Here is a 3232-nt window from a genome sequence, read left to right as displayed (position 1 = left end):
CAGGACAAACAAAGAGAGACTCATGGACATGGACTATAGTCTAGTGGTTACTAGACCTTAGGGGATGGGAGAGGAGGGAGGTGGTAGACAGGGTAAAGGGGGTCAATATGGGGTGTAGGGAGAGGGTGAAGTTGGTAAAGGGAATCAAATATGGTAGCTGAAGTAAAATGGACTTTGGGTGGTAGACACAGTAGAATATACAGATGCCAAAATATAATGTACACCTGAAAATTATGTAATTGTATTAACCAAATTACGCCTATAAACTTAATTTAAAAAAATATATCAAAAAAGTGTTTTGCAATAATAGTATATGGTAGTTTAAATTATTATCTTAATTTTGAAGGTGAGAAAACTACCCAGGTGTATTTACATTGTTCTATTTGCATTTTTCCTCAAATCATAGTGTGAACTTCCAAGATAATGAATCTGAATTACCTTCAGTAGGTGAAGTAAGGGAAATGCAATCCCATGTCCTTCCTTCTCTCCAACCTTTCCATGGCTGACATCTGTTTTATCTCTACCACTGTCCCAAAGGTGATCGTGGACATCCAAACTCACAACAGAGTAATCGCCTATGGAGGCTGCCTGACTCAGATGTCTTTTTTGATCCTTTTTGGATGTACGGATAGTATGCTTCGGACTGCAAAGGGCTATGACCGCTTTGTGGCCATCTGCCACCTTCTGCACTAATCAGTCATCATGAACACATGCCTCTGCTGCTTCTTCGTTTTAGTCAGTCTTTTGGACTCCCAGCTGCTCAATTTGATAATGTTACAACTTACCTACTTCAAAATGTAAAAATTCTAATTTCTTCTGTTACCCTTCTCAATTCCTTCGTCTTGTCTGCTTTGACACTTTCACCAATAACATAGTCATGTATTTTGTTGGCTTTACCTTTGGTTTTCTCCCTATCTCAGTAATCTTTGTATCTTACTATAAAATTGTTTCTGAGAGATCCATCAACAGATGAGAAGTACAGAACCTTCTCCACCTGAGGCTCTCGCCTGTCTGTTGTTTGCTTATTCTATGGAACAGGCATCGGAGTTTACCTTGGATCGGCATTGTTGCCTTCCCCCAGGAATGATGTGGTGGCCTCAGTCATGTACATTATAGTCACCTCCATGCTGAACCCCTTCATTTATAGCCTGAGGGACATGGACATTAAGAGTGCACTAGGGAAGTTCACAGCAAAACAGTGTGGTTTTCATATCCATGTAAATCTTCTGTTGTGTGGTTGGAAAACCCAGCAAACCCAAGCATGTAAACTGAAATCTGTATCCTTGGTCACATTCTGTTTTAGGCTCATGGTTTTCATTCCTCTCCATGTTTCTCATATGAATGTAACTTCTTTTTATTTACCTTGCACTGAATTGAGAGAGCATCCTGGGATCCTTGTACATCATAATGAATGCATGAGTGGTTCTCCTCAACCACTCTGGTATGCAGGTGAAATGCACGACTCTCTTGTTATTTACTAAAACTCTACATTTTTTCGCACAGTTTCCACATGTTCCATGTAAATTTTGCATCTGTCAAATCTATTTATTCAGGTAATTTTTGAGGATGCAGATAATATCTGTGGATTTTATGGGAATCCCTTGGGGAGTTTTATAAATACTGATGACTGGGTCTATTGGAAGAGATGATGATGAAGGTGTGACTTCCAGTTAACCCAAGAGCTGGACCTGGGGAATCAGAGTCTGTTTGTTCCCCTGTCCTTAGAATGTTCATTCCATTTACCTACCCTCAGCTAGAACCTGGACCAAAGGTAGAGCCTTGAGCTTGTAATGCGTTGTTGAGACCATCTGGTGTTATACATGACGGAACTCAGTTAAGGCATATATTATATATAAATTTTTAAGATTTGGTGGGCAGATGTGTAGATCTTCTTGTTTGTGGCCGCCCAAGACAAGCCTTGTATGTAAATTTTTTAGCTTATGAAAACTGCCACCTAGCAATCTGGAGTGATCTGCTTCTCTTTTTGGTCTCTCTTTAGGCCTCCGTGCATGGGGACTAGTTTAAAATTTCACCCTGGAAGCTCGAGTGATTGCAAACCAACATGGTCTCCTTTGTTAAATATTGACCATATCTGCAAGAGTTTATTTCTAGGCTTTGATTCTGTGCCATTGGTCTCTGTGTCTATATTGAATCCAGTCCTATGTCCTATTGTGGCTGATACTGGTGGTCCCTACTCCTCTTCCTTTTGTTTAGCTGTGTGTTTATGTCTAAGCTTTGCCGTCCTCTGGGTTGAGTGAAGCAGACACAGGTCCTTCCTGTGCCCCCACTAAAAAGCTGGGGAATCTGCTTGCAAACTCTACTTTCCCTTTCCCATGAGAGTAACACCTTTCTGTAGCTGTGGAATTTACTCCTGGTGCTACATAGTGCTGGCCTGGGTGGTGGGATGAGGTGTGAAGCTGCTTTTCTTTTCCATTGTGTGGTGATTCTCAGGTGTTTTGTTCCATGGAATTGCTGAAGCTTCCTAAGTGGGCTGCTGATTTCTCCCAAGGCTGTTTTTGATCACGAGTAGCCAACTAATTGTTGCTCTTTGAGGGGAAACAGAACTGGGATCTACTACTGCACCATCTTGTCACACTTCTTTCATATCAGTTAATAACAATCTAGTTGCTAAATTCCTCATTCAGAGTCCTCTGAGCCAGGAGGACTGTGTGGCTAGGATGTAGCAGGTTGCAAAGTATTGTCATTCCCACATGAACTCAGTTTATCGAATGAAAACATGGAAAACTGAAAAGAGCCTCAAGCACAATTTTTAAAACTTTAGGAATGGTGAACACAAAGTAAGTAAAAATAAAACATCCTGGAAAAGGATGAGGTCTTCTTAATGAGCAGAAATCAGAAGCCACTGGGGACATTTGTTGAATTTGGGCACAGAATGGTTGCAGATGGGTGTGATATCAAAGAAGGGACTCTGGTGATGGAAGAGAAACCATGCCGGCTTTTTCTGACTGTGTGTCCTGAAGGACCATGCTGGCCTCTGCAGAAACATCAAATCAGAGGCAATTTCTACTCATATGTTGGTTTATCTGCAGAGAAATTTTGCTGAGTGCATCGTGGTGTGATGGGTTGTGGACTATTTTGAGAAGCAGAGAGACATCTTTCCAGTCCTGTGGTGCTTAGAGGCAATGTCCTGAGAGAGGGGAAGGGCTGTGTGGTGGGCAAATTTCAATATGCGCCCAGTCACCTCCACCTCCTGTATCTGGACCCATCCTAT

At 41.7% G+C, this 3232-nt stretch overlaps 1 pseudogene; it reads left to right on the top strand.

Moving 5' to 3' along the window:
- Positions 1–457: 457 nt before the first annotated feature.
- Positions 458–1649, top strand: LOC105309492 (annotated as a pseudogene).
- Positions 1650–3232: the final 1583 nt, after the last annotated feature.

This window comes from Pteropus vampyrus, unplaced genomic scaffold, assembly GCF_000151845.1.
Source record: "Pteropus vampyrus isolate Shadow unplaced genomic scaffold, Pvam_2.0 Scaffold749, whole genome shotgun sequence".
Lineage (NCBI taxonomy): Eukaryota > Metazoa > Chordata > Mammalia > Chiroptera > Pteropodidae > Pteropus > Pteropus vampyrus.
The sequence above is the reverse complement of the archived record's forward strand: the minus strand, read 5'-3'. Positions and strand labels throughout refer to the sequence as shown.